This window comes from Mustela putorius, unplaced genomic scaffold (genome assembly GCF_011764305.1).
Source record: "Mustela putorius furo isolate JIRA1106 unplaced genomic scaffold, ASM1176430v1.1 tig00003853_pilon_pilon_pilon, whole genome shotgun sequence".
In the NCBI taxonomy this organism is placed as follows: Eukaryota; Metazoa; Chordata; class Mammalia; order Carnivora; family Mustelidae; genus Mustela; species Mustela putorius.
Genome location: NW_025422005.1, coordinates 1,993,636 through 2,007,143, shown reverse-complemented (window position 1 = coordinate 2,007,143; position 13,508 = coordinate 1,993,636). Strand labels below are relative to the sequence as shown.

The window sequence follows — 13,508 nt, the reverse complement described above, 5'->3', positions numbered from 1 at the left end:
GAGGGCGCTTGTCCCCGGCCCAGCGGAGTCCCCGCCAGACGCTCCGGGCCCAGCTCCCGGCCCTCGGTGCCGACGGGCCTCTGCCGCCTCGATCACCCCCCAGGACAGAGGTGGCCCTCGCCTCGTGGGGTGCGGCCCGGACGGCCCGAAGTGCGTCCCTCCTCAGGGACCCAGGCCAGCGGCCATCTTTGCCCGCCCCGCCGGCCTGTGGCCCAGGCCACGTGGCCACGGGAGTGCTGGGCAGCTCCGGCCACGCAGGGTGGGGTGGGGGGGGGTCAGGACAGGGCTGGCCGGATCTGCGCCCGGGACCTCCTGCAGAAAGACGGGGCCCCACTGGGCCTGGTGAGGACGCGCCCGGGGGCCTCCCGTCACCCTGCGCGGGCTCACGGTTGCCCCTCTGCCCAAGGGGGAGGCACGCAGTGACAGCCAAATTTAGCCTCTGCACCCTGGGCCAGGGTGCACTTGTGAAATAAGAAAACAGCTGGAGGCGCCTGATTAAGCTGCCCTCCCCGCCTCCCCTCCCGGGCCAGGGCCCCCGGGAAGGAGGCAGGGCAGGGGGCAGCCTCAGAGCCCCCTCGGGCCCTGTTCCTTCCCACCTGCCAGCCTCTTACCCCTGTCACGGCCAGTGGCTGCCACCTGCAGCCGGCAGGGTCGGGGTGGCCTTCGTCCGGCACCCGGGCCCGGTGCGGAGGACTAGGAGCCGCCAGCCGTCCGGGTGTGAGTCTGGGGGTTGGCTTAGCACTCGTGTGAGCCGCACGGCAACGTGCCCGCCCCTGAGCACGTGGGCTTCGAACGCCTGCGGCTGTGGGGCTCCAGGGTCTGGCCCTGGCCGGGAGAGGCAGTCTGCTGAGCAGTTTTGGGAACCCACGATTGAAAACCCCAACACCTGACAGGAAAGGGCTGTCACAGACCAGCTCCTGCAGAGGAAGTAAACCAAGAAACACCCAAGCATCGCCAGCCGCTACAGCACCCCGAGGGGGGTGGGGAGACCAGCAAATCTGCTGCTCCTTTTACTGTCGAGGTAGAAACATGCACAGAGAGGGGAGCTCACCTGCTCAAGGACACCCAGCAAGTTGGGGCCCAGAGTCAAGGACACCCAGCAAGTTGGGCCCCGTCTGGCTCGGGGAACCCTGCTCTTGACCCCGCCCTGACCCTCCCCAGCCTGCACACCGCGCACCCTGCCTGGGAAGCCCCTTGCCCACCCCTTTCTTCACGCAGCACCTCAAGGCCCCACCCGCCACGAGACACCCCCCCACCCCGCCGCCCTCTGCGGATCTAGAGGCGCCCCTCCTCCAGTCCCTCCCCCGACCACGTGCAGGTCACGCCTGGCCACACCGCTCCGGTCCCATGGTCTCCGGCTCGGCGGCTCGGCCCTGTCACACACCCCCAGCTCCCTCTCCCCCTCCGTACACGTCCACGCAGCCCACCTCTGCTGCTCTGTAGAGTGCGACAGGGGTACTGCCTGGACAGGTGTACTGCCTCTTCCGAGCCACGTGTGTGGGGAAGAAGGCACACACTGAGCAGGGTGCTGACCCCGACACATCCCGGGAGCCTGAGAATCAGCAATCCGCAGCGGACCGACGGTTCCTTACAACCAGGGGTCAGTGGAGGAAGAAGCCAAGCCCTGGTCAGGGGTCGCGATGGAGAGAGGCTGGGCCTGGTCGCTGCCCTGTCCCTGGCTCGTTAGACACACCACCCCGTGCCCCGCCCTGGTCTGTCCAGGAGCAAGGCACCTGCAGAACGAGACACGCCGGCGTCCGGTCACAGCAGCCTCCTTCACAACGCCTGCCCCCAGCCGCTCCCGACGCTAGAGGTCCCTGCCCCCGCCGCTCGTGGCCGCTCTTCCCAGGCCCGTGGCACACGGAGGTGGCAGCCGGTCCCTGTCTGTGCAGGGCCGGGAGCTGCCCTCTCTGGAGGGGCCTCCACCTTAGGGACCTCCTGGGACGGGGTCGCCACGGGGCCTGGCGCCAACGAGCAGACACTGTCCTCTTGCCCACTGGGCTGCGGGCACTGCTGGGCACCGCTGTCCTTCTGATCTGTCTCCTCCCGCCCCTCTGCAGCCCTGTTTCGGGGTCGCCCTTCCAAGGGCTCCTAAGCCCCCCCCCCCCCGCGTGGCTGACAAGACTTCATCCCAGTTGCCATGATGTCGGCCCATCCATCCCCGCTCCCTCCAGAAATGTCCACAGAGCTGCTGCTGCCCACGTCCTGTCCCTGTCCCCAGCCTTGGGGGCGTCTTTCTGATAATGGTGCCCTGAATCTACTGCACGCTCCCTCGGTCCCGGCCCCGGCCCGGAGACCTCTCATTCCTCCTCCTGACGCGGCAGGAAGGGAGACGCTCTGCACCCCTGCTCTCTCCAGACGGTCTTACAGCAGCACAGAGAGGGTGGGTCTCCTGCCCTGGGTCACACAGCTTGGAAGGTCAAGGTTGGGGTCTGCTCTGGCCACCACCAGGCAGCCCCGCCATCCAGGAGCCCCTGCTACGGGGGGACAGACAAAGCTGTTTCCACCGCCCAGTGTGAAGGGCGGCCTGAACGGGTGCAGACCACGGCCAGGGTCAGCGCGAGGGCACACGAAGGTCCACATCAGTGTGGCCTTCGGAGGTCTCCCAGGCTGACATTGGGCCTGGGGTCCAGGGGAGGGTAGACACCCACAGAGTAGGGGGAGACGGGACTGGACGGCCAGCTGGAGAAGGGACAGGCCCTCTGGAGAGCACCCAAAGAGCCCTGAGCCCATGGACTTCGGGGAGCCGGGTTCAGGGTTCAGCTCATGTGGGGTGCAGTGGGACGTCCAAGGGGAAGGTCACCCTGGCAGACACATGGGCCCGGCAGCCAGAGGCGGGTGGTCAGTGAGGCAGGCCTCGGTGGGGTGCAGGTAAGGCGGGGGGAGGCGGAACAAGTGGACGGTCTGAGGGTGGGGCAGGCAGCCAGGGCGCGGGTCCTGCCCGGGACCACCCCTTCCAAGCCGGTTCCTGCCTCTGAACGCCGCCCTCTTCAGCAGCCTCCTCCAGCTCCAGACCCGGTGCCTCAGGCCACTAGCAGCTTCGCGCACACGTGGGGGTCTCTCTCTTCCCACCTGTGGGGCGGCCATGGTCACAGCCCCCACGCACGACTGAGCTACACACGGGCAGCTGGCAGGAGCCCTGGGCTGGCTCAGGGCTGCGGAGCGTGGCTGTCCGACCGGCTGTGGGGCCGTCCGTAGCTGCGACGGAGTCATCACTGGGTCAGCCCGCATCCCGCACGCGCGAGCGCTCCCACACGGGAGGGGACAGGACCGCGGCGCACCCCACACCCCTCACCTGGGTGCGCTCCCTCCGCCTTCCTCACGTGGAGCCCGGGGTAATCACCGTCCCCTGCAGGGGGGCCGGGCCCCCAGGATTCCTACCTCGGGAGCCCAGCCGTGAGGGCAGGACAGCGGCGGCAGGGGACAGACACAGGGAACGGGCCCTGCCGTCCCGGTCTCCGCGCCGCCGGGCGAAGACGAGGGGTGGGTGAGCACAGGCTCTTGGGCTCCGTGCAGGTGACGGATCCTGGACGAAGGGGGCCCCCCCGAGAAGCTAGGGAGCGGTGTCTTCCTCGGCAGGAAGTGGGCAGTCCCCTGCAGGCCCGTGGGTGGAGGCTCCATGATAACCTCTGCCCCCACCCAGCCCGGACCCCGCCTGGGCCCCCCAGGAACAGGTAGGGTATAACGGGGCGCCCCGCCGTGCCTGGTCCTCCTCACCCGAGCACCATCAGAGGAGCCCGGGCATGGCCTCCCTGTGCTGGCCTGTCTGCTACCTGCGCCCCCCACTCTCGGGTGCTGGCGTGGGGGGCACAGTGGGGAGGGGCTCTGATCTCTGGGGGGGCCCGAGGGGTGTCTACCGTGCTGTGCTGTGCGGCAGGGAGGCGGTGTCGGGACCCCAAGCTCAGGCCTGAGAGAGGTGGGCCAGGCTGAGCCCAAGCCTACCTTGGCGGGAGCCCGGGCCCCGAGGGTCGAGGTCGGCGTGCAGGGGAGGCAGCTGGGAGGCCCAGGGCCTGCGGCTGGGCAGGCAGGCGGTGGCGGCAGCGTCCCGGTCGCCTAGGCAATGACACTGGAACCAAGGAAGCAGAGAGGCCAGCCTGGAGCCAGGGCAGCTGGGGCGGAGCGTGGCCGGGAGCCCTGAGGCCGGCAGGCGATACCGTGCCCTCCGCACAGTGACCTGATGACAGGCCCAAACCACCAGGAAGCGGACCAGGAGCCGGGGAGGGGGCGGGGCGGGAGCCGGGGCGTCCACCCGCGCGTGCACGCCTCTGCCCCGCGGCTCCCTGTAGGAATGTCCGGACGCATGCACAGGCCGCGACTGTGCCCAGCCTCAACCCAGGCTGTCCTCCGGCTGGAGCAGCTTCCACGGGTCGCCCCATTCACCCGCGATCCGTCCGCCGAGGATGCGAACAAGTGCGGAGCCGATTTCTTCAGTGTTGGGTCGGCCAGGCAAGTGCTGACCTTCAGCTGTGTTTCTGCTGCCCACGGGGCACACGCGTGGACAGATAATTCAGGTAATTCAGCGTGACAGGAGGCCTTGCCACCACATTCCAAACTTCCCAAGCACGGGAAGAGCCCCGCGGCCTCTGCCCCCACGGCCCTCTAGGCCTCTGACCCCGGCCCTCGAGCTCCAGCTCACTGGGACCTTTGCCATGGCGTGGGCCCCGCGGGGGCTCACCGTCACCTCTAGGTCCCTTTGTCACATGAAATAACGTGACTCTAGGCTCTGAGCCGCAGCTTTAGGGAGCCCCCAGGGACACACCCTGTCAGCGAAGGACACACCCCAGGGACACACCCTGTCGCTGGGAGTCAGCGAAAGCCACTGGGGCCCCCCGAGCCAACGCTGAGCTTCACGCTGGCCTGGAGACGGGGACGCCGACCACAGCTGGCGACGGTGGCTGCTCGTCCCTGCACAGGAAGGGCTCCCGGTCCTACTCCTTGAGACACAGCACGCGCCCCTCTGAGACCAGAGGTCGCCTGGCTTCAGCCATGGGTGAGGGGAATGGGGGGACGCCAGTGGGGTCTGGCTGCGCTCACTCCCGTCAGGGTCCCTCCTCAGACCCCCACCCCAAGCCCCGCCCAGGGATGGGCTCCCAAAAGCGAGTCCGGAAGCCACCCCGCCAGCAGACCACGGATCCACCACATGCTTCCCCTGTGTGCGACACAGGTCAGACACGGCTACGGTGCAGGCCCGAGAGAAAACCCCCTCCCTCGGGCCCATCAGCAGAGCAAGGCTCGAGGTCAGGCGGCTTCAACAACAGCAGCAGTGAGTGAGGTGAGCCCTGGGAACGAAGCCCCATGGGGAGGACTTCCCGAGCCGCCCAGGGCACACACACATTTCCTGCAGCCTGTGTTTCCTCTTTTCTACTCTTTCTTTCTGTTTTCTGGCAAGCCCCACGCCCAGTATGGGGTGGACCTCATGACCCCGAGATCAGAGGCTCCATCACTGCGGAGCCCAGCGGCCTGGGCTGTGCCTGTCTCTGTTCTCACCACCCAGTACAGTCCTTGGGCCTGTGTCCCCCGAGCACCAGGTGGGCCAAAGCTTTGCCACGTTTGGCAAGCCTGCTGGCACGGTTCCAAACGCCAAGGGACCCGGTGGCGCAGGAGTGACCAGAGAGGACAGGCCCTCTTGCCTCCCAGTCCCCACCCCACTGTCCAGACCAGACTGATCCCCACCCCTAAGAACAAAGAAAGCTGCTCCGGGGCCCTAGGGGGTGGTGGGGGCGGGGTGGTGGGGGTTAAGGTCTGGCGAGCCCTGGGCGTGCTTACACGAGGGAAGGGCAGGTGCCCCATAAGCAGCGATCGAGTGTGAACGCACAAATAGAGTCTTAAGTGAAATATGGCCTATTTCTGCATTCTTTTTTTTTTTTTTAATTTATTTATTTGACAGACATAGATCACAGCAGGCAGAGAGGCAGGCAGAGAAAGGGGGGAAGCAGGCTCCCCGCTGAGCAGAGAGCCCTACTCGGGGCCCAGGACCCTGGGATCATGACCCGAGCCGAAGGCAGAGGCTTTAACCCACGGAGCCACCCAGGTGCCCCCTATTTCTGCATTCTTTTGGTGAGTTTTGAAATCCAGAGAGCTCGGAAAACTAGATCTTCCTTAGTTCTGGGACAGACTCCTAAGCTCTCCGTGACCCTTGCTGCCCATTTAGGGTCAACATCCCCTTATGCTGGGGCACTTGGGTGGCTCAGTAGGTTAAGCCTCTGCCTTCAGCTCAGGTCATGATCTCTGGGTCCTGGGATGGAGCCCCGCATCAGGCTCTCTGCTCGGTGGGGAACCTGCTTCCCCTCTCTTCGCCTGCCTCTCTGCCTGCTTGTGATCTCTCTCTCTCTGTGTCCAATAAAAAAGTAAAATCTTAAGAAAAAAATCCCCTTGTATTGTAGGAACTGGGGAGAGCTTGTCTGTGTGGTATTTCCCACAGACCCATCGGTGGTGTCCTAAAATACAGGATTCAGGTACTGTGTTACTTTTCTAAAATACATTTTTTTGAAGTCTGAATTCTGACTTTTAAAGGGGACATGGAATAAGGTATGGTGAGGTTCTGCTTAGTTTTGGAAACCCTATGGCATCCCTAGATCAGGCCAGGAGACACCCAGGAGGCGGGCGTGGTGCTCTGGGACCAGGCGTGCTCACCTCAGCTCCCCGAACCTCTCCCGGGAGGAGGAGGCGAGGGCCCTCTCTCTGCCTCTGGTCTTACAGAAGCCAAGCCTGGAAGGGGTTACAGGAGTAAGAGTCGGGGCGGTTTCGAGTCTACTTCTGGATGATTCCTAAGCTAGCCACCCTCACCACGACTTTTGTCGCCTTTTACCATCGTGAAGTTTGGTGGAGGAAATGCAAAACATTGGGCAAGTCGGAAAGGGCACAGCAGGAGTCCACACCGCAGCCTCTGGGCCCTGGGCCGCTGGCCGGCGGCTCCCACCGAGAAGGGGACCGAGGGGTTTTCTCTGCGGAAAGGAAGGAAGGCGAACCCTCCAGGCTCTGCTGCCCAGAAGGATCCTGGGCCCAGACAGCCCCCAGCTCTGAAAGTGCAGCCTGCCGGGGTCCCCAGCCATTCACGGGGCGGCCCCCACGCTGCGTCCTTCTCAGGGACCGCGCTCCCCCAATTACTGACCCACACAGTTTCCTCTCAAGAGGAGACTTTCCGTTCTCAGGCTTCCCAACCCCAAACCGACCAGAGGGAGACTGGACAGTGTGCGTGGACTTACATTGACCTCCATCTCACCATCGTCTTTTCTGCTATTTTTATCAGAATCCATCACTTCCACATTAATCCAATTAGCGTCGTGTTTACCGGTGCCTCATTCGTACATTTGCGCCTCTGTCGGGGAAGCTCAGGGACACGCTCCCCGCTCTGCACCTCCTCCCTCATTACTGCCAAGTAATTAGTCGAGGAGCATCCCTGATCAAAAATTAAGAAGCCAGGAGCAAGTCGGGGCCTGCCTTCCTCCGGCAGAAGAGCAAACGAAGGGGAGGGCTAATGAGGGGCTCTTGTGGGTGGTCGGGGCGGGGAAGCAGCGCGGGGAAGGGGAGCTTGCCCTTCCGAGTGGCTCTGATCCTGGCGGTCAGAGCGAGGGGCTCCCTCCCATCTAACCCCAAAGAGGAGCTGCACGTCCTCGGAGCGCACTGCTGGGCCTCCTGGGGAAGCGCTGGCCGCATGTCTCTTCATTTAACCGGCTGCTCCCCTTTTCTAGACGGGGAATGCACTTTTCTCTCTGGTGGCCCCAATGCCAGCCAGTGAGGGCTGTGCCTTCCTCTGCAGAGGGGACACCTGTGTCCCCGCCCAGCCCACACCCTGCGAGCCGCTCCACCCTGTCTCCCCACACGGGAGGGCAGGACCACGTCAGGGTCCTCCTTGTCCCCACACAGCCTGCCGGGAGCGTGCGCCGCCCAGGTGAGCCCTGAGCCTGCAAAGGAGAATCCCCTGGGTCTTGCTCACGTTGTTGTGCAGAACAATGGAGAAAACAGAGCCCAGGAAAGTCACCTCTAAAACCCCAGGCAATGGGGCAGGCATTCTCCCTGCACACTTCAAAGGACCCAGTGCAACCCCCTCCAAGGGGAAGCTACCAGCCCAATTAGCCAAAGGCTTCCCCAGCTGCCAGCTCCCTCCCTCCCCACAGGGCCCGGCACCTTGGAGCAGCAGGTGAGCAATTAGTACCCCTTGCCCCTGCCCCACAGGCACCCAGGGCCACTGGGAGTGGTTCTGCCAGCTGGCACTGGGTGGGGACAGCCGGGACAGGAACTTGCCACATGCAGCCACTCCGAGATGCCTGTCAGCCCCCTACACAGGGTACCCAGCCCAGCCTTGCACGCTTGGGCCCCTGCACTCTGGCTAGGGACCTTGGCAGGCCGGGCAATGCCCAGGTGTTCTATGCCTGCCTGGTGGAGGAGGCAGGAGTTCCTGGGTGCTTTGTGTGTGCCCTCAGGGTTCTGGTGTATTCCTGCGGCAACTCATGGGAGGGAAAGGCTAGAGCCTCCCTAGAGAGATAGGGCACAGTGTGGGGAGGCAGACGGGTGGGACCCGAGCTCCCATACAGACTCCCCAGGCCGAGCGGGGCCAAGCTGGGATCTGGGCTGGGAGCTCAGGGTCCTGACTGGTGCTGGCTCCACCCCAGGCATGCCGGCATGCAGTCACACCCCGGTGATGTGGGACATCTGGTCTCTAGGCGGAGAGCGGAGAGCGTTTCTGTGGTTTAAACCACCCACCCTGTGGCCAGTGAGTTACGGCGCCCCAGGAAACTTAACACAGCTATCAAAGGACTTAAAAGCAAGTTTGCGATCTACTTCTGCCTATGATTCCTTTCAGGTAAATCGACAAGGCCCCCAACAGGTCTAATAACTCAGTTTCAACTTGGAGACAAGCACAAACGAAATTTTGAGATTTCTGCTGCAATGGTCATGCACAGTGAAAATATTGGTGACTCCTCTCGGAGAAGAAGTCACACGTACCCCTGAGGCCCCTGAGGCGGCGCTTGCTGCCTGCATCCACAGGCACAGGGGACTCCCACATTCACTCACGGCAAACACCGCGCAGGAGGCGCCATTTTCCCCACTGGAGTTTACAATACCCCGAACTTCCACATTCTGCTTTAGATGGTTCCCAGGACCAGGGCTGGGCTGTGTCTCCTGTTCAGGAGGCTCTGGTCCCACGGGGTTGGGCGGGCGCTGCTCAGGCGCTCTGCAGCTCTAACCTTGGGCAAGTGCACAGGCTGTCTCCCCGCCTCCCCTCAGCATCTACTTTGTGGGCTGTTGTGAAAGTTACTGGGAACTAGTAGGGTTCAGCTAAGTACCGGGCTGAGCCACCAGGGAGGGAGGGGACGGTACCAGAGGGGCTTAGCCAACACTTGTTAGGCTGGATTTTTTTTTCTCTCTCTGGTCTCTGACTTAGGGCAGCACATCCCAGGGAGGAGACGGGGGAAGAGCGCTTTTGATGAGCAAATGTCTGCTCTGCCAGAGAGTGCACAGAGATGGGGGGGGGGGAGCAGACCAAATGACTTGTCTTTAACTTGAACCCCAATGAGCAGGGGAAGCATCTCTAAACCAGAACCCATGTTCCGCTACAGAACACACGACGAAAAGATTTTCTAGGAGTCTCCCATAACTTACTTAAGAAGGCCAACTTTTTCAAAAGCGACATTGCTGTGTGTTTTGATAACACACAGGTAGATGCTGCTAATTACAGGTGTGTGTTCTGTGTTTGTTAAAGAAGTCTGGGCAGGACCGGATGCCCTCAGCAATGGGAAAATGATCCACAGTGTACTGGGTGAGGGTTGGGGGGATGGGTTGGCAAGAAAGCTTTTCCCACCAGGAGGGAAGACCCCCCCCCCCAGGAGAGCAAGACAGTGCTGCTGCATTACTTAGCCGCCCCTCTGTCTTTTCCCCTTTTTTGTTGTATGAAGTTAAGTCACCAGAAAATGACAGATTTTAAAATATTGTCCCAGCCTTCCCACAGAAATGCCCGAACTGGGAAATAAAGGTGTGCCCTCCCCTTTCACGGGGGCTGGATAGAATAAACACACTTGGAAAATGCTTCTACTGCAAACCCAAAGTTCACTATGTGTGCAATGGCTTTTTTCTCCGTTATTTTGTTTTGGCCGCGACTTTCACATAAGTATCTATAGGACAGACTCCCCTTGAAACTGTCTCCCATGCGGATGACCACGCGGCTTCTACTCCCCCACCAATAAAATGAGTTCCCTTTTGGGTGTCAGAACCTCGAGGTGAACGTTTGCCTCTCTCCGTAAGCCCTCAGCCTCTCCGCCTCCGCCTCCATTTTAGCTGCCTCCCTTACATGTGTTCAAGGCTGTAAACCACTCCTGGATGTGGGTGGGGCATAGTCTAGAAATAGATCCCGGATCGGAGGCATCTTCCCTACCAAGCCGGACTGGGGCCATCAGCCTCCGCCCAAGCCCTGGGCAGATTGCTGCCCCCAAGTCAGCCACTCCCTCTGCGGGGAGGAGGAGATCTGTGGCCGCCCCGCAGCTTCCCAACTCAGGAGCAGCACCAAGGACCATAGCTGTCCCTCTGGGCCCAGTTAGTGGACGCTAGGCCTGGCCTTGTCCGTGGAGAAGAGGGGATCTGGACCTGAGGATCCTGACTCCCACATCTCCCTGCTTAACATCTGTCCCAGACCGGCTCTCCCACGGGCTACCCTTCCGGATTTGGAGACACTGCCCTGTTCCTTATAGCCTTCACCAGAAGGTCAGCGAGTGGAGTGGTGCCTAAGCGCTCTGGGGCCAGGGCCCAGGTAGCAGTGGCCAAGCCAGCTCACCTGCAGCCCTGACCACCGGACAACCGAGCAGGCGCAGCCCTTCAACCTCTTTTAAAACCGCACGCAAAATCTGCAAATGTGTACGTTGCAAAATTTCAGACATCCTGTCTTTTTGTCCTCAATGCAATGTCCTTTTAGCTTTTATGAGTAGATCAGATGCCAGGCGGCCGGACGGAATAGTCAGCTCCGCGGGACAACGCGATATAGCTCGCTTCACTCATTTTCTTCGGAAGCTAATTATTACGGCTAAACAGATGAACAGCAACAAAGCCAGTTGTGCGAACGTTCCCAAATGTCCAGCTCTTTAATAAACAGACACAGTCCATTTGGACCGATTGACCTCTGGCCAGAAGTTCGCCATGCCTGGCCTCCTGGCCCCTTGCTGGTTGACAGTGGTCTACCTGTCACCCATCTATTTATGTCACATGTGAATGCTTTCTGCATGTCCACTTAGGGACCAGGCGACAATACAAGCTGAGTAGGAAGGTAATAATAGCTTCCTCCCTCCAAAGGCTGAGGCCAGGAGAAGGAGAGGAGGCAGGATGGAGGTGCTGTTTCCCCGGGGTGGGGGGGGCTGACTCTGCCCCTCCTCTCTCCACCTGGACACACTCAGAAGACAGGCTGGGCACTGGGGCGGGGGGGGGGGGGGGGGCAGCTCTGAACCACCTGGAGGTGGCCCTCTGGAACCAGAGCCCTTAGTCACTGACTCCCCGGAGCTGCCTTGGTGGTCGTGCCCAGTTCTGCTGATCCAGGGGAGTCTGAGTCTCGCTCAGCCTTGGGGAGTGGGGGAGTAACACCGCAGGATTTGCGCAGCCCTCCTGGGTGCACACGGAGTGGGCAGAGGCGGGGAGGACCTCCTCTGCGACCTGCACCTCCACCAACTTCCACCCGCTCCTGCACTCCCCCCAGCCTCTTCCCCATCGCCTCCCCTCGGAAGCTGGGGTGGACCGGGGTCAGCTGGAGGAAGGCCTCGGGGAATCCCAGCCCCAGCGCGGCTGTTCCTGGCCCCAAAGGCACTCGGACAGGACCCCGCATCTCTTGGCCGGGCTGAACTCTGCCAGCTCCCTGCCGCCGGCGCAACCTCCAGGAGCCGGCTGGACTCGGGAGAGACACCCCACGGTACCCACTCTCCCTGCGCCTGCACGCTGCCTCCCTCCTAGCAATCCCTAGCTTCGGAGCCCAGTGCCCCCCTCCCCCGACCCCGCCCTGCGCTCGGCCTTGGCAGGCCGCGCCGCGCTTCCTACCTGGTGCGGTCGGAGTCGGGGGCATCGACGCCGGAGCCGGCGGGCGCTGGCCCCGTAGTGGGTGCAGGGCGAGTGCGGGCTGCCCAGGCGGGTTAAATGGGCGCGGGGAGGGGAGGCGCCGCGGGCAGGGGCGGCCGCGGGCGTTAGCGCCTTGGGCCGCCGGCCGGGCGGGAAGGCAGCGCGGGCCGCTCAGCGGGGCGGGAGGAGCGCGGGCGGCGGGGCCGGGCGGAGGCCGAGGTGGCCGCCGGCGCCCCGCCCCCCCAGCTGGCCGAGCGCGAGTCGGGGTCTCGGGCGCGCTCTGCCCCGCCTCCTTCCCGCCGCCTTTTGGCGCGCGTGGACCCGGCGCAGCCGGCTGGGCCGCCTAACCCGGGGGGGACGCGGGCCGGGCGCGGGGGCTCTCCCGCCGACGAGCGGGGACCGCGACCCTCCGCCGGCTTGGGGGCGCGGTAAGGGCGCGCGGGAGCGAGGGCGGAGAGAAGCAGACTCTGCGTCCTAAAGCCTTGTTTTGGCCTAGACGCCGCATTTTCCCGACACCCGGGGCTGCCCTCCCTCCCCCAACCGGCGCTGGGTCCCTCCGTGCGCCGGGCGCTCAGACTCCAAGGAACAGGAGAAGGGCCTTCTTGGTCCGCGGAGGGTCTGCCCTAGCTGCGGGGAACAGGGGTGAGGGTCACGGCCACAGGACCCGGGGTGGAGGGGTGGTTTGGGTGGGGCCGTTTGCCCCCGGGGGGCTCCAGGGGGACTCGGAAGAGGGCGCGATGTCTACACTGTCACCGACCCAAGATCGCGGCCCCGCCCGGCATTGCAGAACGTCGGGGACCCTCTGGGAGAGACTCTGGCCCCAGCCCACGGCTTTCCTGGGCAGAGGTTGTGACGCAAACACTCCCAGGTCGCGGCCTGCACCCGGCTCCCTCCCCTGGCCGCGGCCTGCTGGCCCCGGGCGCCGGTTTCTGTTCTGCGTTCTCGCAGGTCCGCGTGGGTGTCCACCGCGACACGTGGATTGTGCACTTGGAATCGCTCTCTACGCGCAGAGACCCGCCTCAGGGCAAGTCTTCCCTCGGACCCGTGACATTTAGGGCTCCAGGGGCTGGAACCCACGCAGGGCGGGGCTTCGGCCGCAGAACCCGCGCGCGTGTCACTTTCGGAGAGGCTCTCGGCGGCAGGCCCCTGCTGTGCGCTGCGTTCTGGGGCTCACGCGACCTGTTATCTGCCTCCGAACCGCCGTCCCCGGGCTTGCGTGACCCTCCTGGCAGTGTCGCCTGTGGAACTGTGTCCGAGCCGGACTGGTGCAGACCGGGTACTCCGGCCGCAAGGGTCCGCCTCTCACCTGGCGCGCCTGGCTCACTTCTGCACACCTTCGCGGCTCACCTCCTGGTTGGAAGGCGCGGAGGTTGGGGACACAAAGACGAATCACGAGCACGGACTGATTTGGCCCGGGACAGAACAGGCTGGCACCGCCTACCCGGACGCAAACACGCATCAGCTACGGGTTTGTTCCA

The 13,508-nt window shown here is 63.5% G+C and overlaps 1 protein-coding gene and 1 long non-coding RNA gene across 11 annotated transcripts in view; one reads left to right on the top strand and one right to left on the bottom strand.

Annotated features, from left to right (window-relative positions):
* Positions 1-13,357, bottom strand: part of TP73 (tumor protein p73) — a 61,142-nt gene extending 47,785 nt beyond the window's left edge. For 2 of the 7 annotated variants that reach the window (XM_045063594.1, XM_045063597.1), the window contains exon 1: positions 3,382-3,465. The gene's annotated coding sequence lies outside the window, so the exon portion shown is untranslated. The other 5 variants (XM_045063595.1, XM_045063600.1, XM_045063599.1 and 2 more) reach the window with 5 other exon arrangements.
* Positions 4,250-11,308, top strand: LOC123387289. Of its 4 annotated transcripts, none has more exons than XR_006601622.1 (4): positions 4,286-4,990; positions 5,165-5,272; positions 6,384-6,455; positions 6,700-7,270. It is a non-coding gene; the product is annotated as an uncharacterized LOC123387289 (long non-coding RNA). The 4 variants fall into 4 exon arrangements; XR_006601625.1 differs by adding an exon at positions 8,804-11,308 and having other exon boundaries at positions 4,766-5,272; positions 6,700-8,713; XR_006601624.1 differs by lacking the exon at positions 6,700-7,270 and adding an exon at positions 8,664-11,305 and having other exon boundaries at positions 4,250-5,272.
* Positions 13,358-13,508: the final 151 nt, after the last annotated feature.